General features: G+C 46.4%; 49 non-coding genes and 7 pseudogenes across 49 annotated transcripts; all 56 read right to left on the bottom strand.

The window, feature by feature from the left end:
* Positions 1-45: 45 nt before the first annotated feature.
* LOC147183395 (5S ribosomal RNA) lies at positions 46-164 on the bottom strand. Its single transcript, XR_015093774.1, has one exon. It is a non-coding gene; the product is annotated as a 5S ribosomal RNA (ribosomal RNA).
* A 197-nt stretch (positions 165-361) lies between these two features.
* On the bottom strand, positions 362-480 carry LOC147183396 (5S ribosomal RNA). The gene has a single exon (XR_015093775.1). It is a non-coding gene; the product is annotated as a 5S ribosomal RNA (ribosomal RNA).
* Positions 481-676: 196 nt separating this feature from the next.
* Positions 677-795, bottom strand: LOC147183397 (5S ribosomal RNA). Its single transcript, XR_015093776.1, has one exon. It is a non-coding gene; the product is annotated as a 5S ribosomal RNA (ribosomal RNA).
* Positions 796-991: 196 nt separating this feature from the next.
* On the bottom strand, positions 992-1110 carry LOC147183398 (5S ribosomal RNA). Its single transcript, XR_015093777.1, has one exon. It is a non-coding gene; the product is annotated as a 5S ribosomal RNA (ribosomal RNA).
* Positions 1111-1307: 197 nt separating this feature from the next.
* On the bottom strand, positions 1308-1426 carry LOC147183399 (5S ribosomal RNA). Its single transcript, XR_015093778.1, has one exon. It is a non-coding gene; the product is annotated as a 5S ribosomal RNA (ribosomal RNA).
* Positions 1427-1622: 196 nt separating this feature from the next.
* LOC147183400 (5S ribosomal RNA) lies at positions 1623-1731 on the bottom strand (annotated as a pseudogene).
* A 196-nt stretch (positions 1732-1927) lies between these two features.
* On the bottom strand, positions 1928-2036 carry LOC147183401 (5S ribosomal RNA; annotated as a pseudogene).
* A 196-nt stretch (positions 2037-2232) lies between these two features.
* Positions 2233-2351, bottom strand: LOC147183402 (5S ribosomal RNA). Its single transcript, XR_015093779.1, has one exon. It is a non-coding gene; the product is annotated as a 5S ribosomal RNA (ribosomal RNA).
* Positions 2352-2545: 194 nt separating this feature from the next.
* Positions 2546-2664, bottom strand: LOC147183403 (5S ribosomal RNA). The gene has a single exon (XR_015091175.1). It is a non-coding gene; the product is annotated as a 5S ribosomal RNA (ribosomal RNA).
* Positions 2665-2860: 196 nt separating this feature from the next.
* Positions 2861-2979, bottom strand: LOC147183404 (5S ribosomal RNA). Its single transcript, XR_015093780.1, has one exon. It is a non-coding gene; the product is annotated as a 5S ribosomal RNA (ribosomal RNA).
* Positions 2980-3174: 195 nt separating this feature from the next.
* Positions 3175-3293, bottom strand: LOC147183405 (5S ribosomal RNA). The gene has a single exon (XR_015093781.1). It is a non-coding gene; the product is annotated as a 5S ribosomal RNA (ribosomal RNA).
* Positions 3294-3490: 197 nt separating this feature from the next.
* Positions 3491-3609, bottom strand: LOC147183406 (5S ribosomal RNA). The gene has a single exon (XR_015093782.1). It is a non-coding gene; the product is annotated as a 5S ribosomal RNA (ribosomal RNA).
* Positions 3610-3805: 196 nt separating this feature from the next.
* LOC147183407 (5S ribosomal RNA) lies at positions 3806-3924 on the bottom strand. The gene has a single exon (XR_015093783.1). It is a non-coding gene; the product is annotated as a 5S ribosomal RNA (ribosomal RNA).
* A 194-nt stretch (positions 3925-4118) lies between these two features.
* Positions 4119-4227, bottom strand: LOC147183408 (5S ribosomal RNA; annotated as a pseudogene).
* A 195-nt stretch (positions 4228-4422) lies between these two features.
* Positions 4423-4541, bottom strand: LOC147183409 (5S ribosomal RNA). Its single transcript, XR_015093785.1, has one exon. It is a non-coding gene; the product is annotated as a 5S ribosomal RNA (ribosomal RNA).
* A 196-nt stretch (positions 4542-4737) lies between these two features.
* On the bottom strand, positions 4738-4856 carry LOC147183410 (5S ribosomal RNA). The gene has a single exon (XR_015093786.1). It is a non-coding gene; the product is annotated as a 5S ribosomal RNA (ribosomal RNA).
* A 196-nt stretch (positions 4857-5052) lies between these two features.
* Positions 5053-5171, bottom strand: LOC147183411 (5S ribosomal RNA). Its single transcript, XR_015091179.1, has one exon. It is a non-coding gene; the product is annotated as a 5S ribosomal RNA (ribosomal RNA).
* Positions 5172-5365: 194 nt separating this feature from the next.
* Positions 5366-5484, bottom strand: LOC147183412 (5S ribosomal RNA). The gene has a single exon (XR_015091180.1). It is a non-coding gene; the product is annotated as a 5S ribosomal RNA (ribosomal RNA).
* A 196-nt stretch (positions 5485-5680) lies between these two features.
* LOC147183413 (5S ribosomal RNA) lies at positions 5681-5799 on the bottom strand. Its single transcript, XR_015093787.1, has one exon. It is a non-coding gene; the product is annotated as a 5S ribosomal RNA (ribosomal RNA).
* Positions 5800-5995: 196 nt separating this feature from the next.
* Positions 5996-6114, bottom strand: LOC147183414 (5S ribosomal RNA). Its single transcript, XR_015092746.1, has one exon. It is a non-coding gene; the product is annotated as a 5S ribosomal RNA (ribosomal RNA).
* Positions 6115-6309: 195 nt separating this feature from the next.
* Positions 6310-6428, bottom strand: LOC147183415 (5S ribosomal RNA). Its single transcript, XR_015093788.1, has one exon. It is a non-coding gene; the product is annotated as a 5S ribosomal RNA (ribosomal RNA).
* A 197-nt stretch (positions 6429-6625) lies between these two features.
* On the bottom strand, positions 6626-6734 carry LOC147183416 (5S ribosomal RNA; annotated as a pseudogene).
* A 196-nt stretch (positions 6735-6930) lies between these two features.
* On the bottom strand, positions 6931-7049 carry LOC147183417 (5S ribosomal RNA). The gene has a single exon (XR_015091563.1). It is a non-coding gene; the product is annotated as a 5S ribosomal RNA (ribosomal RNA).
* A 196-nt stretch (positions 7050-7245) lies between these two features.
* Positions 7246-7364, bottom strand: LOC147183418 (5S ribosomal RNA). The gene has a single exon (XR_015093789.1). It is a non-coding gene; the product is annotated as a 5S ribosomal RNA (ribosomal RNA).
* Positions 7365-7559: 195 nt separating this feature from the next.
* On the bottom strand, positions 7560-7678 carry LOC147183419 (5S ribosomal RNA). The gene has a single exon (XR_015091181.1). It is a non-coding gene; the product is annotated as a 5S ribosomal RNA (ribosomal RNA).
* A 197-nt stretch (positions 7679-7875) lies between these two features.
* LOC147183420 (5S ribosomal RNA) lies at positions 7876-7994 on the bottom strand. The gene has a single exon (XR_015092144.1). It is a non-coding gene; the product is annotated as a 5S ribosomal RNA (ribosomal RNA).
* A 195-nt stretch (positions 7995-8189) lies between these two features.
* On the bottom strand, positions 8190-8308 carry LOC147183421 (5S ribosomal RNA). Its single transcript, XR_015092256.1, has one exon. It is a non-coding gene; the product is annotated as a 5S ribosomal RNA (ribosomal RNA).
* Positions 8309-8505: 197 nt separating this feature from the next.
* On the bottom strand, positions 8506-8624 carry LOC147183422 (5S ribosomal RNA). Its single transcript, XR_015093791.1, has one exon. It is a non-coding gene; the product is annotated as a 5S ribosomal RNA (ribosomal RNA).
* Positions 8625-8821: 197 nt separating this feature from the next.
* On the bottom strand, positions 8822-8940 carry LOC147183423 (5S ribosomal RNA). Its single transcript, XR_015093792.1, has one exon. It is a non-coding gene; the product is annotated as a 5S ribosomal RNA (ribosomal RNA).
* Positions 8941-9137: 197 nt separating this feature from the next.
* On the bottom strand, positions 9138-9256 carry LOC147183424 (5S ribosomal RNA). The gene has a single exon (XR_015093793.1). It is a non-coding gene; the product is annotated as a 5S ribosomal RNA (ribosomal RNA).
* Positions 9257-9454: 198 nt separating this feature from the next.
* On the bottom strand, positions 9455-9573 carry LOC147183425 (5S ribosomal RNA). Its single transcript, XR_015093794.1, has one exon. It is a non-coding gene; the product is annotated as a 5S ribosomal RNA (ribosomal RNA).
* A 196-nt stretch (positions 9574-9769) lies between these two features.
* LOC147183426 (5S ribosomal RNA) lies at positions 9770-9898 on the bottom strand (annotated as a pseudogene).
* A 195-nt stretch (positions 9899-10093) lies between these two features.
* On the bottom strand, positions 10094-10212 carry LOC147183427 (5S ribosomal RNA). Its single transcript, XR_015091186.1, has one exon. It is a non-coding gene; the product is annotated as a 5S ribosomal RNA (ribosomal RNA).
* Positions 10213-10409: 197 nt separating this feature from the next.
* On the bottom strand, positions 10410-10528 carry LOC147183428 (5S ribosomal RNA). Its single transcript, XR_015093795.1, has one exon. It is a non-coding gene; the product is annotated as a 5S ribosomal RNA (ribosomal RNA).
* Positions 10529-10725: 197 nt separating this feature from the next.
* LOC147183429 (5S ribosomal RNA) lies at positions 10726-10844 on the bottom strand. Its single transcript, XR_015093797.1, has one exon. It is a non-coding gene; the product is annotated as a 5S ribosomal RNA (ribosomal RNA).
* A 197-nt stretch (positions 10845-11041) lies between these two features.
* LOC147183430 (5S ribosomal RNA) lies at positions 11042-11160 on the bottom strand. The gene has a single exon (XR_015093798.1). It is a non-coding gene; the product is annotated as a 5S ribosomal RNA (ribosomal RNA).
* Positions 11161-11359: 199 nt separating this feature from the next.
* Positions 11360-11478, bottom strand: LOC147183431 (5S ribosomal RNA). Its single transcript, XR_015093799.1, has one exon. It is a non-coding gene; the product is annotated as a 5S ribosomal RNA (ribosomal RNA).
* Positions 11479-11673: 195 nt separating this feature from the next.
* Positions 11674-11792, bottom strand: LOC147183432 (5S ribosomal RNA). Its single transcript, XR_015091189.1, has one exon. It is a non-coding gene; the product is annotated as a 5S ribosomal RNA (ribosomal RNA).
* A 196-nt stretch (positions 11793-11988) lies between these two features.
* LOC147183433 (5S ribosomal RNA) lies at positions 11989-12107 on the bottom strand. Its single transcript, XR_015093800.1, has one exon. It is a non-coding gene; the product is annotated as a 5S ribosomal RNA (ribosomal RNA).
* A 195-nt stretch (positions 12108-12302) lies between these two features.
* On the bottom strand, positions 12303-12421 carry LOC147183434 (5S ribosomal RNA). Its single transcript, XR_015091190.1, has one exon. It is a non-coding gene; the product is annotated as a 5S ribosomal RNA (ribosomal RNA).
* A 198-nt stretch (positions 12422-12619) lies between these two features.
* On the bottom strand, positions 12620-12738 carry LOC147183435 (5S ribosomal RNA). The gene has a single exon (XR_015093801.1). It is a non-coding gene; the product is annotated as a 5S ribosomal RNA (ribosomal RNA).
* A 196-nt stretch (positions 12739-12934) lies between these two features.
* Positions 12935-13053, bottom strand: LOC147183436 (5S ribosomal RNA). The gene has a single exon (XR_015093802.1). It is a non-coding gene; the product is annotated as a 5S ribosomal RNA (ribosomal RNA).
* Positions 13054-13250: 197 nt separating this feature from the next.
* LOC147183437 (5S ribosomal RNA) lies at positions 13251-13369 on the bottom strand. Its single transcript, XR_015093803.1, has one exon. It is a non-coding gene; the product is annotated as a 5S ribosomal RNA (ribosomal RNA).
* A 193-nt stretch (positions 13370-13562) lies between these two features.
* LOC147183438 (5S ribosomal RNA) lies at positions 13563-13681 on the bottom strand. The gene has a single exon (XR_015091191.1). It is a non-coding gene; the product is annotated as a 5S ribosomal RNA (ribosomal RNA).
* A 196-nt stretch (positions 13682-13877) lies between these two features.
* On the bottom strand, positions 13878-13996 carry LOC147183439 (5S ribosomal RNA). Its single transcript, XR_015091810.1, has one exon. It is a non-coding gene; the product is annotated as a 5S ribosomal RNA (ribosomal RNA).
* Positions 13997-14194: 198 nt separating this feature from the next.
* Positions 14195-14323, bottom strand: LOC147183440 (5S ribosomal RNA; annotated as a pseudogene).
* A 195-nt stretch (positions 14324-14518) lies between these two features.
* LOC147183441 (5S ribosomal RNA) lies at positions 14519-14637 on the bottom strand. The gene has a single exon (XR_015091193.1). It is a non-coding gene; the product is annotated as a 5S ribosomal RNA (ribosomal RNA).
* Positions 14638-14834: 197 nt separating this feature from the next.
* Positions 14835-14953, bottom strand: LOC147183442 (5S ribosomal RNA). The gene has a single exon (XR_015091913.1). It is a non-coding gene; the product is annotated as a 5S ribosomal RNA (ribosomal RNA).
* Positions 14954-15148: 195 nt separating this feature from the next.
* On the bottom strand, positions 15149-15267 carry LOC147183443 (5S ribosomal RNA). Its single transcript, XR_015091195.1, has one exon. It is a non-coding gene; the product is annotated as a 5S ribosomal RNA (ribosomal RNA).
* A 197-nt stretch (positions 15268-15464) lies between these two features.
* LOC147183444 (5S ribosomal RNA) lies at positions 15465-15573 on the bottom strand (annotated as a pseudogene).
* Positions 15574-15769: 196 nt separating this feature from the next.
* Positions 15770-15888, bottom strand: LOC147183445 (5S ribosomal RNA). Its single transcript, XR_015093804.1, has one exon. It is a non-coding gene; the product is annotated as a 5S ribosomal RNA (ribosomal RNA).
* Positions 15889-16085: 197 nt separating this feature from the next.
* Positions 16086-16204, bottom strand: LOC147183446 (5S ribosomal RNA). Its single transcript, XR_015093805.1, has one exon. It is a non-coding gene; the product is annotated as a 5S ribosomal RNA (ribosomal RNA).
* A 196-nt stretch (positions 16205-16400) lies between these two features.
* On the bottom strand, positions 16401-16519 carry LOC147183447 (5S ribosomal RNA). Its single transcript, XR_015093806.1, has one exon. It is a non-coding gene; the product is annotated as a 5S ribosomal RNA (ribosomal RNA).
* Positions 16520-16716: 197 nt separating this feature from the next.
* On the bottom strand, positions 16717-16835 carry LOC147183448 (5S ribosomal RNA). The gene has a single exon (XR_015093808.1). It is a non-coding gene; the product is annotated as a 5S ribosomal RNA (ribosomal RNA).
* Positions 16836-17031: 196 nt separating this feature from the next.
* LOC147183449 (5S ribosomal RNA) lies at positions 17032-17150 on the bottom strand. The gene has a single exon (XR_015091149.1). It is a non-coding gene; the product is annotated as a 5S ribosomal RNA (ribosomal RNA).
* A 195-nt stretch (positions 17151-17345) lies between these two features.
* On the bottom strand, positions 17346-17464 carry LOC147183450 (5S ribosomal RNA). The gene has a single exon (XR_015093809.1). It is a non-coding gene; the product is annotated as a 5S ribosomal RNA (ribosomal RNA).
* Between the last annotated feature and the right edge of the window lie 159 nt (positions 17465-17623).

A 17623-nucleotide genomic window follows, 5' to 3' on the forward strand; every position in this document is an offset into this window, starting at 1 on the left:
GAAAGTTTACTTTTGCGACGGAGGTGCAAAAAAAAAAAAAAAAAAAGCTTACAGCACCTGGTATTCCCAGGCGGTCTCCCATCCAAGTACTAACCAGGCCCGACCCTGCTTAGCTTCCGAGATCGGACGAGATCGGGCGTTCTCAGGGTAGTATGGCCGTAAGCCGAGAAAAAGCCCACAGTTGACTCTTTTAAAGATTACACTCGTCCCAACTTGGGGTGGAAAAAGCATTTTGACAGCATTTTCAGCTCTCATCCTGTCAGTTTAGCGTGTGGCTGTCTGCTAGCAAGTAGCTAGCAAACTGGAATTATTTTGTGAAAGTTTACTTTTGCGACGGAGGTGCAAAAAAAAAAAAAATAAAAGCTTACAGCACCTGGTATTCCCAGGCGGTCTCCCATCCAAGTACTAACCAGGCCCGACCCTGCTTAGCTTCCGAGATCGGACGAGATCGGGCGTTCTCAGGGTAGTATGGCCGTAAGCCGAGAAAAAGCCCACAGTTGACTCTTTTAAAGATTACACTCGTCCCAACTTGGGGTGGAAAAAGCATTTTGACAGCATTTTCAGCTCTCATCCTGTCAGTTTAGCGTGTGGCTGTCTGCTAGCAAGTAGCTAGCAAACTGGAATTATTTTGTGAAAGTTTACTTTTGCGACGGAGGTGCAAAAAAAAAAAAAAAAAAGCTTACAGCACCTGGTATTCCCAGGCGGTCTCCCATCCAAGTACTAACCAGGCCCGACCCTGCTTAGCTTCCGAGATCGGACGAGATCGGGCGTTCTCAGGGTAGTATGGCCGTAAGCCGAGAAAAAGCCCACAGTTGACTCTTTTAAAGATTACACTCGTCCCAACTTGGGGTGGAAAAAGCATTTTGACAGCATTTTCAGCTCTCATCCTGTCAGTTTAGCGTGTGGCTGTCTGCTAGCAAGTAGCTAGCAAACTGGAATTATTTTGTGAAAGTTTACTTTTGCGACGGAGGTGCAAAAAAAAAAAAAAAAAAGCTTACAGCACCTGGTATTCCCAGGCGGTCTCCCATCCAAGTACTAACCAGGCCCGACCCTGCTTAGCTTCCGAGATCGGACGAGATCGGGCGTTCTCAGGGTAGTATGGCCGTAAGCCGAGAAAAAGCCCACAGTTGACTCTTTTAAAGATTACACTCGTCCCAACTTGGGGTGGAAAAAGCATTTTGACAGCATTTTCAGCTCTCATCCTGTCAGTTTAGCGTGTGGCTGTCTGCTAGCAAGTAGCTAGCAAACTGGAATTATTTTGTGAAAGTTTACTTTTGCGACGGAGGTGCAAAAAAAAAAAAAAAAAAAGCTTACAGCACCTGGTATTCCCAGGCGGTCTCCCATCCAAGTACTAACCAGGCCCGACCCTGCTTAGCTTCCGAGATCGGACGAGATCGGGCGTTCTCAGGGTAGTATGGCCGTAAGCCGAGAAAAAGCCCACAGTTGACTCTTTTAAAGATTACACTCGTCCCAACTTGGGGTGGAAAAAGCATTTTGACAGCATTTTCAGCTCTCATCCTGTCAGTTTAGCGTGTGGCTGTCTGCTAGCAAGTAGCTAGCAAACTGGAATTATTTTGTGAAAGTTTACTTTTGCGACGGAGGTGCAAAAAAAAAAAAAAAAATGCTTACAGCACCTGGTATTCCCAGGCGGTCTCCCATCCAAGTACTAACCAGGCCCGACCCTGCTTAGCTTCCGAGATCGGGCGTTCTCAGGGTAGTATGGCCGTAAGCCGAGAAAAAGCCCACAGTTGACTCTTTTAAAGATTACACTCGTCCCAACTTGGGGTGGAAAAAGCATTTTGACAGCATTTTCAGCTCTCATCCTGTCAGTTTAGCGTGTGGCTGTCTGCTAGCAAGTAGCTAGCAAACTGGAATTATTTTGTGAAAGTTTACTTTTGCGACGGAGGTGCAAAAAAAAAAAAAAAAAAGCTTACAGCACCTGGTATTCCCAGGCGGTCTCCCATCCAAGTACTAACCAGGCCCGACCCTGCTTAGCTTCCGAGATCGGGCGTTCTCAGGGTAGTATGGCCGTAAGCCGAGAAAAAGCCCACAGTTGACTCTTTTAAAGATTACACTCGTCCCAACTTGGGGTGGAAAAAGCATTTTGACAGCATTTTCAGCTCTCATCCTGTCAGTTTAGCGTGTGGCTGTCTGCTAGCAAGTAGCTAGCAAACTGGAATTATTTTGTGAAAGTTTACTTTTGCGACGGAGGTGCAAAAAAAAAAAAAAAAAAGCTTACAGCACCTGGTATTCCCAGGCGGTCTCCCATCCAAGTACTAACCAGGCCCGACCCTGCTTAGCTTCCGAGATCGGACGAGATCGGGCGTTCTCAGGGTAGTATGGCCGTAAGCCGAGAAAAAGCCCACAGTTGACTCTTTTAAAGATTACACTCGTCCCAGATTGGGGTGGAAAAAGCATTTTGACAGCATTTTCAGCTCTCATCCTGTCAGTTTAGCGTGTTGCTGTCTGCTAGCAAGTAGCTAGCAAACTGGAATTATTTTGTGAAAGTTTACTTTTGCGACGGAGGTGCAAAAAAAAAAAAAAATGCTTACAGCACCTGGTATTCCCAGGCGGTCTCCCATCCAAGTACTAACCAGGCCCGACCCTGCTTAGCTTCCGAGATCGGACGAGATCGGGCGTTCTCAGGGTAGTATGGCCGTAAGCCGAGAAAAAGCCCACAGTTGACTGTTTTAAAGATTACACTCGTCCCAACTTGGGGTGGAAAAAGCATTTTGACAGCATTTTCAGCTCTCATCCTGTCAGTTTAGCGTGTGGCTGTCTGCTAGCAAGTAGCTAGCAAACTGGAATTATTTTGTGAAAGTTTACTTTTGCGACGGAGGTGCAAAAAAAAAAAAAAAAAAGCTTACAGCACCTGGTATTCCCAGGCGGTCTCCCATCCAAGTACTAACCAGGCCCGACCCTGCTTAGCTTCCGAGATCGGACGAGATCGGGCGTTCTCAGGGTAGTATGGCCGTAAGCCGAGAAAAAGCCCACAGTTGACTCTTTTAAAGATTACACTCGTCCCAACTTGGGGTGGAAAAAGCATTTTGACAGCATTTTCAGCTCTCATCCTGTCAGTTTAGCGTGTGGCTGTCTGCTAGCAAGTAGCTAGCAAACTGGAATTATTTTGTGAAAGTTTACTTTGGCGACGGAGGTGCAAAAAAAAAAAAAAAAAGCTTACAGCACCTGGTATTCCCAGGCGGTCTCCCATCCAAGTACTAACCAGGCCCGACCCTGCTTAGCTTCCGAGATCGGACGAGATCGGGCGTTCTCAGGGTAGTATGGCCGTAAGCCGAGAAAAAGCCCACAGTTGACTCTTTTAAAGATTACACTCGTCCCAGATTGGGGTGGAAAAAGCATTTTGACAGCATTTTCAGCTCTCATCCTGTCAGTTTAGCGTGTTGCTGTCTGCTAGCAAGTAGCTAGCAAACTGGAATTATTTTGTGAAAGTTTACTTTTGCGACGGAGGTGCAAAAAAAAAAAAAAAAAAAGCTTACAGCACCTGGTATTCCCAGGCGGTCTCCCATCCAAGTACTAACCAGGCCCGACCCTGCTTAGCTTCCGAGATCGGACGAGATCGGGCGTTCTCAGGGTAGTATGGCCGTAAGCCGAGAAAAAGCCCACAGTTGACTCTTTTAAAGATTACACTCGTCCCAACTTGGGGTGGAAAAAGCATTTTGACAGCATTTTCAGCTCTCATCCTGTCAGTTTAGCGTGTGGCTGTCTGCTAGCAAGTAGCTAGCAAACTGGAATTATTTTGTGAAAGTTTACTTTTGCGACGGAGGTGCAAAAAAAAAAAAAAAAAAGCTTACAGCACCTGGTATTCCCAGGCGGTCTCCCATCCAAGTACTAACCAGGCCCGACCCTGCTTAGCTTCCGAGATCGGACGAGATCGGGCGTTCTCAGGGTAGTATGGCCGTAAGCCGAGAAAAAGCCCACAGTTGACTCTTTTAAAGATTACACTCGTCCCAGATTGGGGTGGAAAAAGCATTTTGACAGCATTTTCAGCTCTCATCCTGTCAGTTTAGCGTGTGGCTGTCTGCTAGCAAGTAGCTAGCAAACTGGAATTATTTTGTGAAAGTTTACTTTTGCGACGGAGGTGCAAAAAAAAAAAAAAATGCTTACAGCACCTGGTATTCCCAGGCGGTCTCCCATCCAAGTACTAACCAGGCCCGACCCTGCTTAGCTTCCGAGATCGGGCGTTCTCAGGGTAGTATGGCCGTAAGCCGAGAAAAAGCCCACAGTTGACTCTTTTAAAGATTACACTCGTCCCAACTTGGGGTGGAAAAAGCATTTTGACAGCATTTTCAGCTCTCATCCTGTCAGTTTAGCGTGTGGCTGTCTGCTAGCAAGTAGCTAGCAAACTGGAATTATTTTGTGAAAGTTTACTTTTGCGACGGAGGTGCAAAAAAAAAAAAAAAAAGCTTACAGCACCTGGTATTCCCAGGCGGTCTCCCATCCAAGTACTAACCAGGCCCGACCCTGCTTAGCTTCCGAGATCGGACGAGATCGGGCGTTCTCAGGGTAGTATGGCCGTAAGCCGAGAAAAAGCCCACAGTTGACTCTTTTAAAGATTACACTCGTCCCAACTTGGGGTGGAAAAAGCATTTTGACAGCATTTTCAGCTCTCATCCTGTCAGTTTAGCGTGTGGCTGTCTGCTAGCAAGTAGCTAGCAAACTGGAATTATTTTGTGAAAGTTTACTTTTGCGACGGAGGTGCAAAAAAAAAAAAAAAAAAGCTTACAGCACCTGGTATTCCCAGGCGGTCTCCCATCCAAGTACTAACCAGGCCCGACCCTGCTTAGCTTCCGAGATCGGACGAGATCGGGCGTTCTCAGGGTAGTATGGCCGTAAGCCGAGAAAAAGCCCACAGTTGACTCTTTTAAAGATTACACTCGTCCCAACTTGGGGTGGAAAAAGCATTTTGACAGCATTTTCAGCTCTCATCCTGTCAGTTTAGCGTGTGGCTGTCTGCTAGCAAGTAGCTAGCAAACTGGAATTATTTTGTGAAAGTTTACTTTTGCGACGGAGGTGCAAAAAAAAAAAAAAAAATGCTTACAGCACCTGGTATTCCCAGGCGGTCTCCCATCCAAGTACTAACCAGGCCCGACCCTGCTTAGCTTCCGAGATCGGACGAGATCGGGCGTTCTCAGGGTAGTATGGCCGTAAGCCGAGAAAAAGCCCACAGTTGACTCTTTTAAAGATTACACTCGTCCCAGATTGGGGTGGAAAAAGCATTTTGACAGCATTTTCAGCTCTCATCCTGTCAGTTTAGCGTGTTGCTGTCTGCTAGCAAGTAGCTAGCAAACTGGAATTATTTGTGAAAGTTTACTTTTGCGACGGAGGTGCAAAAAAAAAAAAAAAATGCTTACAGCACCTGGTATTCCCAGGCGGTCTCCCATCCAAGTACTAACCAGGCCCGACCCTGCTTAGCTTCCGAGATCGGACGAGATCGGGCGTTCTCAGGGTAGTATGGCCGTAAGCCGAGAAAAAGCCCACAGTTGACTCTTTTAAAGATTACACTCGTCCCAACTTGGGGTGGAAAAAGCATTTTGACAGCATTTTCAGCTCTCATCCTGTCAGTTTAGCGTGTGGCTGTCTGCTAGCAAGTAGCTAGCAAACTGGAATTATTTTGTGAAAGTTTACTTTTGCGACGGAGGTGCAAAAAAAAAAAAAAAAAAGCTTACAGCACCTGGTATTCCCAGGCGGTCTCCCATCCAAGTACTAACCAGGCCCGACCCTGCTTAGCTTCCGAGATCGGACGAGATCGGGCGTTCTCAGGGTAGTATGGCCGTAAGCCGAGAAAAAGCCCACAGTTGACTCTTTTAAAGATTACACTCGTCCCAACTTGGGGTGGAAAAAGCATTTTGACAGCATTTTCAGCTCTCATCCTGTCAGTTTAGCGTGTGGCTGTCTGCTAGCAAGTAGCTAGCAAACTGGAATTATTTTGTGAAAGTTTACTTTTGCGACGGAGGTGCAAAAAAAAAAAAAAAAAAGCTTACATCACCTGGTATTCCCAGGCGGTCTCCCATCCAAGTACTAACCAGGGCCGACCCTGCTTAGCTTCCGAGATCGGACGAGATCGGGCGTTCTCAGGGTAGTATGGCCGTAAGCCGAGAAAAAGCCCACAGTTGACTCTTTTAAAGATTACACTCGTCCCATATTGGGGTGGAAAAAGCATTTTGACAGCATTTTCAGCTCTCATCCTGTCAGTTTAGCGTGTGGCTGTCTAATAGCAAGTAGCTAGCAAACTGGAATTATTTTGTGAAAGTTTACTTTTGCGACGGAGGTGCAAAAAAAAAAAAAAAAAGCTTACAGCACCTGGTATTCCCAGGCGGTCTCCCATCCAAGTACTAACCAGGCCCGACCCTGCTTAGCTTCCGAGATCGGACGAGATCGGGCGTTCTCAGGGTAGTATGGCCGTAAGCCGAGAAAAAGCCCACAGTTGACTCTTTTAAAGATTACACTCGTCCCAACTTGGGGTGGAAAAAGCATTTTGACAGCATTTTCAGCTCTCATCCTGTCAGTTTAGCGTGTGGCTGTCTGCTAGCAAGTAGCTAGCAAACTGGAATTATTTTGTGAAAGTTTACTTTTGCGACGGAGGTGCAAAAAAAAAAAAAAAAAAAGCTTACAGCACCTGGTATTCCCAGGCGGTCTCCCATCCAAGTACTAACCAGGCCCGACCCTGCTTAGCTTCCGAGATCGGGCGTTCTCAGGGTAGTATGGCCGTAAGCCGAGAAAAAGCCCACAGTTGACTCTTTTAAAGATTACACTCGTCCCAGATTGGGGTGGAAAAAGCATTTTGACAGCATTTTCAGCTCTCATCCTGTCAGTTTAGCGTGTGGCTGTCTGCTAGCAAGTAGCTAGCAAACTGGAATTATTTTGTGAAAGTTTACTTTTGCGACGGAGGTGCAAAAAAAAAAAAAAAAAAGCTTACAGCACCTGGTATTCCCAGGCGGTCTCCCATCCAAGTACTAACCAGGCCCGACCCTGCTTAGCTTCCGAGATCTGACGAGATCGGGCGTTCTCAGGGTAGTATGGCCGTAAGCCGAGAAAAAGCCCACAGTTGACTCTTTTAAAGATTACACTCGTCCCAGATTGGGGTGGAAAAAGCATTTTGACAGCATTTTCAGCTCTCATCCTGTCAGTTTAGCGTGTTGCTGTCTGCTAGCAAGTAGCTAGCAAACTGGAATTATTTTGTGAAAGTTTACTTTTGCGACGGAGGTGCAAAAAAAAAAAAAAAAAAGCTTACAGCACCTGGTATTCCCAGGCGGTCTCCCATCCAAGTACTAACCAGGCCCGACCCTGCTTAGCTTCCGAGATCGGACGAGATCGGGCGTTCTCAGGGTAGTATGGCCGTAAGCCGAGAAAAAGCCCACAGTTGACTCTTTTAAAGATTACACTCGTCCCAACTTGGGGTGGAAAAAGCATTTTGACAGCATTTTCAGCTCTCATCCTGTCAGTTTAGCGTGTGGCTGTCTGCTAGCAAGTAGCTAGCAAACTGGAATTATTTTGTGAAAGTTTACTTTTGCGACGGAGGTGCAAAAAAAAAAAAAAAATGCTTACAGCACCTGGTATTCCCAGGCGGTCTCCCATCCAAGTACTAACCAGGCCCGACCCTGCTTAGCTTCCGAGATCGGACGAGATCGGGCGTTCTCAGGGTAGTATGGCCGTAAGCCGAGAAAAAGCCCACAGTTGACTCTTTTAAAGATTACACTCGTCCCAGATTGGGGTGGAAAAAGCATTTTGACAGCATTTTCAGCTCTCATCCTGTCAGTTTAGCGTGTTGCTGTCTGCTAGCAAGTAGCTAGCAAACTGGAATTATTTTGTGAAAGTTTACTTTTGCGACGGAGGTGCAAAAAAAAAAAAAAAAAAAGCTTACATCACCTGGTATTCCCAGGCGGTCTCCCATCCAAGTACTAACCAGGCCCGACCCTGCTTAGCTTCCGAGATCGGACGAGATCGGGCGTTCTCAGGGTAGTATGGCCGTAAGCCGAGAAAAAGCCCACAGTTGACTCTTTTAAAGATTACACTCGTCCCATATTGGGGTGGAAAAAGCATTTTGACAGCATTTTCAGCTCTCATCCTGTCAGTTTAGCGTGTGGCTGTCTAATAGCAAGTAGCTAGCAAACTGGAATTATTTTGTGAAAGTTTACTTTTGCGACGGAGGTGCAAAAAAAAAAAAAAAAAGCTTACAGCACCTGGTATTCCCAGGCGGTCTCCCATCCAAGTACTAACCAGGCCCGACCCTGCTTAGCTTCCGAGATAGGACGAGATCGGGCGTTCTCAGGGTAGTATGGCCGTAAGCCGAGAAAAAGCCCACAGTTGACTCTTTTAAAGATTACACTCGTCCCAACTTGGGGTGGAAAAAGCATTTTGACAGCATTTTCAGCTCTCATCCTGTCAGTTTAGCGTGTGGCTGTCTGCTAGCAAGTAGCTAGCAAACTGGAATTATTTTGTGAAAGTTTACTTTTGCGACGGAGGTGCAAAAAAAAAAAAAAAAAAAGCTTACAGCACCTGGTATTCCCAGGCGGTCTCCCATCCAAGTACTAACCAGGCCCGACCCTGCTTAGCTTCCGAGATCGGACGAGATCGGGCGTTCTCAGGGTAGTATGGCCGTAAGCCGAGAAAAAGCCCACAGTTGACTCTTTTAAAGATTACACTCGTCCCAACTTGGGGTGGAAAAAGCATTTTGACAGCATTTTCAGCTCTCATCCTGTCAGTTTAGCGTGTGGCTGTCTGCTAGCAAGTAGCTAGCAAACTGGAATTATTTTGTGAAAGTTTACTTTTGCGACGGAGGTGCAAAAAAAAAAAAAAAAAAAGCTTACAGCACCTGGTATTCCCAGGCGGTCTCCCATCCAAGTACTAACCAGGCCCGACCCTGCTTAGCTTCCGAGATCGGACGAGATCGGGCGTTCTCAGGGTAGTATGGCCGTAAGCCGAGAAAAAGCCCACAGTTGACTCTTTTAAAGATTACACTCGTCCCAGATTGGGGTGGAAAAAGCATTTTGACAGCATTTTCAGCTCTCATCCTGTCAGTTTAGCGTGTTGCTGTCTGCTAGCAAGTAGCTAGCAAACTGGAATTATTTTGTGAAAGTTTACTTTTGCGACGGAGGTGCAAAAAAAAAAAAAAAAAAAGCTTACAGCACCTGGTATTCCCAGGCGGTCTCCCATCCAAGTACTAACCAGGCCCGACCCTGCTTAGCTTCCGAGATCGGACGAGATCGGGCGTTCTCAGGGTAGTATGGCCGTAAGCCGAGAAAAAGCCCACAGTTGACTCTTTTAAAGATTACACTCGTCCCAACTTGGGGTGGAAAAAGCATTTTGACAGCATTTTCAGCTCTCATCCTGTCAGTTTAGCGTGTGGCTGTCTGCTAGCAAGTAGCTAGCAAACTGGAATTATTTTGTGAAAGTTTACTTTTGCGACGGAGGTGCAAAAAAAAAACAAAAAAATAGCTTACAGCACCTGGTATTCCCAGGCGGTCTCCCATCCAAGTACTAACCAGGCCCGACCCTGCTTAGCTTCCGAGATCGGACGAGATCGGGCGTTCTCAGGGTAGTATGGCCGTAAGCCGAGAAAAAGCCCACAGTTGACTCTTTTAAAGATTACACTCGTCCCAACTTGGGGTGGAAAAAGCATTTTGACAGCATTTTCAGCTCTCATCCTGTCAGTTTAGCGTGTGGCTGTCTGCTAGCAAGTAGCTAGCAAACTGGAATTATTTTGTGAAAGTTTACTTTTGCGACGGAGGTGCAAAAAAAAAAAAAAAAAAGCTTACAGCACCTGGTATTCCCAGGCGGTCTCCCATCCAAGTACTAACCAGGCCCGACCCTGCTTAGCTTCCGAGATCGGACGAGATCGGGCGAGATCGGGCGTTCTCAGGGTAGTATGGCCGTAAGCCGAGAAAAAGCCCACAGTTGACTCTTTTAAAGATTACACTCGTCCCAACTTGGGGTAGAAAAAGCATTTTGACAGCATTTTCAGCTCTCATCCTGTCAGTTTAGCGTGTGGCTGTCTGCTAGCAAGTAGCTAGCAAACTGGAATTATTTTGTGAAAGTTTACTTTTGCGACGGAGGTGCAAAAAAAAAATAAAAATGCTTACAGCACCTGGTATTCCCAGGCGGTCTCCCATCCAAGTACTAACCAGGCCCGACCCTGCTTAGCTTCCGAGATCGGACGAGATCGGGCGTTCTCAGGGTAGTATGGCCGTAAGCCGAGAAAAAGCCCACAGTTGACTCTTTTAAAGATTACACTCGTCCCAACTTGGGGTGGAAAAAGCATTTTGACAGCATTTTCAGCTCTCATCCTGTCAGTTTAGCGTGTGGCTGTCTGCTAGCAAGTAGCTAGCAAACTGGAATTATTTTGTGAAAGTTTACTTTTGCGACGGAGGTGCAAAAAAAAAAAAAAAAAAAGCTTACAGCACCTGGTATTCCCAGGCGGTCTCCCATCCAAGTACTAACCAGGCCCGACCCTGCTTAGCTTCCGAGATCGGACGAGATCGGGCGTTCTCAGGGTAGTATGGCCGTAAGCCGAGAAAAAGCCCACAGTTGACTCTTTTAAAGATTACACTCGTCCCATATTGGGGTGGAAAAAGCATTTTGAATGCATTTTCAGCTCTCATCCTGTCAGCTTAGCGTGTGGCTGTCTAAAAGCAAGTAGCTAGCAAACTGGAATTATTTTGTGAAAGTTTACTTTTGCGACGGAGGTGCAAAAAAAAAACAAAAAAAAGCTTACAGCACCTGGTATTCCCAGGCGGTCTCCCATCCAAGTACTAACCAGGCCCGACCCTGCTTAGCTTCCGAGATCGGACGAGATCGGGCGTTCTCAGGGTAGTATGGCCGTAAGCCGAGAAAAAGCCCACAGTTGACTCTTTTAAAGATTACACTCGTCCCAGATTGGGGTGGAAAAAGCATTTTGACAGCATTTTCAGCTCTCATCCTGTCAGTTTAGCGTGTTGCTGTCTGCTAGCAAGTAGCTAGCAAACTGGAATTATTTTGTGAAAGTTTACTTTTGCGACGGAGGTGCAAAAAAAAAAAAAAAAAAAGCTTACAGCACCTGGTATTCCCAGGCGGTCTCCCATCCAAGTACTAACCAGGCCCGACCCTGCTTAGCTTCCGAGATCGGACGAGATCGGGCGTTCTCAGGGTAGTATGGCCGTAAGCCGAGAAAAAGCCCACAGTTGACTCTTTTAAAGATTACACTCGTCCCAACTTGGGGTGGAAAAAGCATTTTGACAGCATTTTCAGCTCTCATCCTGTCAGTTTAGCGTGTGGCTGTCTGCTAGCAAGTAGCTAGCAAACTGGAATTATTTTGTGAAAGTTTACTTTTGCGACGGAGGTGCAAAAAAAAAAAAAAAAAAAAAGCTTACAGCACCTGGTATTCCCAGGCGGTCTCCCATCCAAGTACTAACCAGGCCCGACCCTGCTTAGCTTCCGAGATCGGACGAGATCGGGCGTTCTCAGGGTAGTATGGCCGTAAGCCGAGAAAAAGCCCACAGTTGACTCTTTTAAAGATTACACTCGTCCCAACTTGGGGTGGAAAAAGCATTTTGACAGCATTTTCAGCTCTCATCCTGTCAGTTTAGCGTGTGGCTGTCTGCTAGCAAGTAGCTAGCAAACTGGAATTATTTTGTGAAAGTTTACTTTTGCGACGGAGGTGCAAAAAAAAAAAAAAAATGCTTACAGCACCTGGTATTCCCAGGCGGTCTCCCATCCAAGTACTAACCAGGCCCGACCCTGCTTAGCTTCCGAGATCGGACGAGATCGGGCGTTCTCAGGGTAGTATGGCCGTAAGCCGAGAAAAAGCCCACAGTTGACTCTTTTAAAGATTACACTCGTCCCAGATTGGGGTGGAAAAAGCATTTTGACAGCATTTTCAGCTCTCATCCTGTCAGTTTAGCGTGTTGCTGTCTGCTAGCAAGTAGCTAGCAAACTGGAATTATTTTGTGAAAGTTTACTTTTGCGACGGAGGTGCAAAAAAAAAAAAAAAAAAGCTTACAGCACCTGGTATTCCCAGGCGGTCTCCCATCCAAGTACTAACCAGGCCCGACCCTGCTTAGCTTCCGAGATCGGACGAGATCGGGCGTTCTCAGGGTAGTATGGCCGTAAGCCGAGAAAAAGCCCACAGTTGACTCTTTTAAAGATTACACTCGTCCCAACTTGGGGTGGAAAAAGCATTTTGACAGCATTTTCAGCTGTCATCCTGTCAGTTTAGCGTGTGGCTGTCTGCTAGCAAGTAGCTAGCAAACTGGAATTATTTTGTGAAAGTTTACTTTTGCGACGGAGGTGCAAAAAAAAAAAAAAAATGCTTACAGCACCTGGTATTCCCAGGCGGTCTCCCATCCAAGTACTAACCAGGCCCGACCCTGCTTAGCTTCCGAGATCGGACGAGATCGGGCGTTCTCAGGGTAGTATGGCCGTAAGCCGGGAAAAAGCCCACAGTTGACTCTTTTAAAGATTACACTCGTCCCAGATTGGGGTGGAAAAAGCATTTTGACAGCATTTTCAGCTCTCATCCTGTCAGTTTAGCGTGTGGCTGTCTAATAGCAAGTAGCTAGCAAACTGGAATTATTTTGTGAAAGTTTACTTTTGCGACGGAGGTGCAAAAAAAAAACAAAAAAATAGCTTACAGCACCTGGTATTCCCAGGCGGTCTCCCATCCAAGTACTAACCAGGCCCGACCCTGCTTAGCTTCCGAGATCGGACGAGATCGGGCGTTCTCAGGGTAGTATGGCCGTAAGCCGAGAAAAAGCCCACAGTTGACTCTTTTAAAGATTACACTCGTCCCAACTTGGGGTGGAAAAAGCATTTTGACAGCATTTTCAGCTCTCATCCTGTCAGTTTAGCGTGTGGCTGTCTGCTAGCAAGTAGCTAGCAAACTGGAATTATTTTGTGAAAGTTTACTTTTGCGACGGAGGTGCAAAAAAAAAAAAAAAAAAGCTTACAGCACCTGGTATTCCCAGGCGGTCTCCCATCCAAGTACTAACCAGGCCCGACCCTGCTTAGCTTCCGAGATCGGACGAGATCGGGCGTTCTCAGGGTAGTATGGCCGTAAGCCGAGAAAAAGCCCACAGTTGACTCTTTTAAAGATTACACTCGTCCCAGATTGGGGTGGAAAAAGCATTTTGACAGCATTTTCAGCTCTCATCCTGTCAGTTTAGCGTGTTGCTGTCTGCTAGCAAGTAGCTAGCAAACTGGAATTATTTTGTGAAAGTTTACTTTTGCGACGGAGGTGCAAAAAAAAAAAAAAAAAAAGCTTACAGCACCTGGTATTCCCAGGCGGTCTCCCATCCAAGTACTAACCAGGCCCGACCCTGCTTAGCTTCCGAGATCGGACGAGATCGGGCGTTCTCAGGGTAGTATGGCCGTAAGCCGAGAAAAAGCCCACAGTTGACTCTTTTAAAGATTACACTCGTCCCAACTTGGGGTGGAAAAAGCATTTTGACAGCATTTTCAGCTCTCATCCTGTCAGTTTAGCGTGTGGCTGTCTGCTAGCAAGTAGCTAGCAAACTGGAATTATTTTGTGAAAGTTTACTTTTGCGACGGAGGTGCAAAAAAAAAAAAAATGCTTACAGCACCTGGTATTCCCAGGCGGTCTCCCATCCAAGTACTAACCAGGCCCGACCCTGCTTAGCTTCCGAGATCGGACGAGATCGGGCGTTCTCAGGGTAGTATGGCCGTAAGCCGGGAAAAAGCCCACAGTTGACTCTTTTAAAGATTACACTCGTCCCAGATTGGGGTGGAAAAAGCATTTTGACAGCATTTTCAGCTCTCATCCTGTCAGTTTAGCGTGTGGCTGTCTAATAGCAAGTAGCTAGCAAACTGGAATTATTTTGTGAAAGTTTACTTTTGCGACGGAGGTGCAAAAAAAAAAAAAAAAAAGCTTACAGCACCTGGTATTCCCAGGCGGTCTCCCATCCAAGTACTAACCAGGCCCGACCCTGCTTAGCTTCCAAGATCGGACGAGATCGGGCGTTCTCAGGGTAGTATGGCCGTAAGCCGAGAAAAAGCCCACAGTTGACTCTTTTAAAGATTACACTCGTCCCAACTTGGGGTGGAAAAAGCATTTTGACATTATTTTCAGCTCTCATCCTGTCAGTTTAGCGTGTGGCTGTCTGCTAGCAAGTAGCTAGCAAACTGGAATTATTTTGTGAAAGTTTACTTTTGCGACGGAGGTGCAAAAAAAAAACAAAAAAATAGCTTACAGCACCTGGTATTCCCAGGCGGTCTCCCATCCAAGTACTAACCAGGCCCGACCCTGCTTAGCTTCCGAGATCGGACGAGATCGGGCGAGATCGGGCGTTCTCAGGGTAGTATGGCCGTAAGCCGAGAAAAAGCCCACAGTTGACTCTTTTAAAGATTACACTCGTCCCAACTTGGGGTAGAAAAAGCATTTTGACAGCATTTTCAGCTCTCATCCTGTCAGTTTAGCGTGTGGCTGTCTGCTAGCAAGTAGCTAGCAAACTGGAATTATTTTGTGAAAGTTTACTTTTGCGACGGAGGTGCAAAAAAAAAAAAAAAATGCTTACAGCACCTGGTATTCCCAGGCGGTCTCCCATCCAAGTACTAACCAGGCCCGACCCTGCTTAGCTTCCGAGATCGGACGAGATCGGGCGTTCTCAGGGTAGTATGGCCGTAAGCCGAGAAAAAGCCCACAGTTGACTCTTTTAAAGATTACACTCGTCCCAGATTGGGGTGGAAAAAGCATTTTGACAGCATTTTCAGCTCTCATCCTGTCAGTTTAGCGTGTTGCTGTCTGCTAGCAAGTAGCTAGCAAACTGGAATTATTTTGTGAAAGTTTACTTTTGCGACGGAGGTGCAAAAAAAAAAAAAAAAAAAGCTTACAGCACCTGGTATTCCCAGGCGGTCTCCCATCCAAGTACTAACCAGGCCCGACCCTGCTTAGCTTCCGAGATCAGACGAGATCAGGCGTTCTCAGGGTAGTATGGCCGTAAGCCGAGAAAAAGCCCACAGTTGACTCTTTTAAAGATTACACTCGTCCCAGATTGGGGTGGAAAAAGCATTTTGACAGCATTTTCAGCTCTCATCCTGTCAGTTTAGCGTGTGGCTGTCTGCTAGCAAGTAGCTAGCAAACTGGAATTATTTTGTGAAAGTTTACTTTTGCGACGGAGGTGCAAAAAAAAAAAAAAAATGCTTACAGCACCTGGTATTCCCAGGCGGTCTCCCATCCAAGTACTAACCAGGCCCGACCCTGCTTAGCTTCCGAGATCGGACGAGATCGGGCGTTCTCAGGGTAGTATGGCCGTAAGCCGAGAAAAAGCCCACAGTTGACTCTTTTAAAGATTACACTCGTCCCATATTGGGGTGGAAAAAGCATTTTGAATGCATTTTCAGCTCTCATCCTGTCAGCTTAGCGTGTGGCTGTCTAATAGCAAGTAGCTAGCAAACTGGAATTATTTTGTGAAAGTTTACTTTTGCGACGGAGGTGCAAAAAAAAAAAAAAAAAAAGCTTACAGCACCTGGTATTCCCAGGCGGTCTCCCATCCAAGTACTAACCAGGCCCGACCCTGCTTAGCTTCCGAGATCGGGCGTTCTCAGGGTAGTATGGCCGTAAGCCGAGAAAAAGCCCACAGTTGACTCTTTTAAAGATTACACTCGTCCCAGATTGGGGTGGAAAAAGCATTTTGACAGCATTTTCAGCTCTCATCCTGTCAGTTTAGCGTGTTGCTGTCTGCTAGCAAGTAGCTAGCAAACTGGAATTATTTTGTGAAAGTTTACTTTTGCGACGGAGGTGCAAAAAAAAAAAAAAAAAAGCTTACAGCACCTGGTATTCCCAGGCGGTCTCCCATCCAAGTACTAACCAGGCCCGACCCTGCTTAGCTTCCGAGATCGGACGAGATCGGGCGTTCTCAGGGTAGTATGGCCGTAAGCCGAGAAAAAGCCCACAGTTGACTCTTTTAAAGATTACACTCGTCCCATATTGGGGTGGAAAAAGCATTTTGAATGCATTTTCAGCTCTCATCCTGTCAGCTTAGCGTGTGGCTGTCTAATAGCAAGTAGCTAGCAAACTGGAATTATTTTGTGAAAGTTTACTTTTGCGACGGAGGTGCAAAAAAAAAAAAAAAAAAAGCTTACAGCACCTGGTATTCCCAGGCGGTCTCCCATCCAAGTACTAACCAGGCCCGACCCTGCTTAGCTTCCGAGATCGGACGAGATCGGGCGTTCTCAGGGTAGTATGGCCGTAAGCCGAGAAAAAGCCCACAGTTGACTCTTTTAAAGATTACACTCGTCCCAGATTGGGGTGGAAAAAGCATTTTGACAGCATTTTCAGCTCTCATCCTGTCAGTTTAGCGTGTTGCTGTCTGCTAGCAAGTAGCTAGCAAACTGGAATTATTTTGTGAAAGTTTACTTTTGCGACGGAGGTGCAAAAAAAAAAAAAAAAAAGCTTACAGCACCTGGTATTCCCAGGCGGTCTCCCATCCAAGTACTAACCAGGCCCGACCCTGCTTAGCTTCCGAGATCGGACGAGATCGGGCGTTCTCAGGGTAGTATGGCCGTAAGCCGAGAAAAAGCCCACAGTTGACTCTTTTAAAGATTACACTCGTCCCAACTTGGGGTGGAAAAAGCATTTTGACAGCATTTTCAGCTCTCATCCTGTCAGTTTAGCGTGTGGCTGTCTGCTAGCAAGTAGCTAGCAAACTGGAATTATTTTGTGAAAGTTTACTTTTGCGACGGAGGTGCAAAAAAAAAAAAAAAAAAAGCTTACAGCACCTGGTATTCCCAGGCGGTCTCCCATCCAAGTACTAACCAGGCCCGACCCTGCTTAGCTTCCGAGATCGGACGAGATCGGGCGTTCTCAGGGTAGTATGGCCGTAAGCCGAGAAAAAGCCCACAGTTGACTCTTTTAAAGATTACACTCGTCCCAGATTGGGGTGGAAAAAGCATTTTGACAGCATTTTCAGCTCTCATCCTGTCAGTTTAGCGTGTTGCTGTCTGCTAGCAAGTAGCTAGCAAACTGGAATTATTTTGTGAAAGTTTACTTTTGCGACGGAGGTGCAAAAAAAAAAAAAAAAAAGCTTACAGCACCTGGTATTCCCAAGCGGTCTCCCATCCAAGTACTAACCAGGCCCGACCCTGCTTAGCTTCCGAGATCGGACGAGATCGGGCGTTCTCAGGGTAGTATGGCCGTAAGCCGAGAAAAAGCCCACAGTTGACTCTTTTAAAGATTACACTCGTCCCATATTGGGGTGGAAAAAGCATTTTGACAGCATTTTCAGCTCTCATCCTGTCAGTTTAGCGTGTGGCTGTCTAATAGCAAGTAGCTAGCAAACTGGAATTATTTTGTGAAAGTTTACTTTTGCGACGGAGGTGCAAAAAAAAAAAAAAAAAGCTTACAGCACCTGGTATTCCCAGGCGGTCTCCCATCCAAGTACTAACCAGGCCCGACCCTGCTTAGCTTCCGAGATCGGACGAGATCGGGCGTTCTCAGGGTAGTATGGCCGTAAGCCGAGAAAAAGCCCACAGTTGACTCTTTTAAAGATTACACTCGTCCCAACTTGGGGTGGAAAAAGCATTTTGACATTATTTTCAGCTCTCATCCTGTCAGTTTAGCGTGTGGCTGTCTGCTAGCAAGTAGCTAGCAAACTGGAATTATTTTGTGAAAGTT

The sequence above is a fragment of the Leptonotus elevatus genome, chromosome 1 (assembly GCF_054856555.1).
Source record: "Leptonotus elevatus isolate MCC_2025b chromosome 1, RoL_Lele_1.0, whole genome shotgun sequence".
NCBI classification, from domain to species: domain Eukaryota; kingdom Metazoa; phylum Chordata; class Actinopteri; order Syngnathiformes; family Syngnathidae; genus Leptonotus; species Leptonotus elevatus.